Genomic DNA, 281 nt, shown 5'->3' with positions numbered 1-281 from the left:
CTTGGGTGCATGGCTGAACCCTACCGGTAAGCAGGAGTGTTACAGAGCTTTTGTGCAGCAGAAGAGAAAGCCTGTGAATTACAAAAAAGTTAATGTCGATATTATAGAGTTAGCAAGAAGGTAAGCTTCATGGTGGATGTGGACTAAGAGGGTAGAGCAAGAGCATAGTCTAGTACAGTCATGCGCGATTACCCGAGAAGTGAGAACAATTAAACAACCAGTCCCAGGCACATAGCTGCATGTACCTAGCTGATCAATTTCACAACTGTCAACTGTCATAA

The sequence above is a fragment of the Triturus cristatus genome, chromosome 8, assembly GCF_964204655.1.
Source record: "Triturus cristatus chromosome 8, aTriCri1.1, whole genome shotgun sequence".
In the NCBI taxonomy this organism is placed as follows: Eukaryota; Metazoa; Chordata; class Amphibia; order Caudata; family Salamandridae; genus Triturus; species Triturus cristatus.
This window is presented reverse-complemented; position numbering follows the sequence as displayed.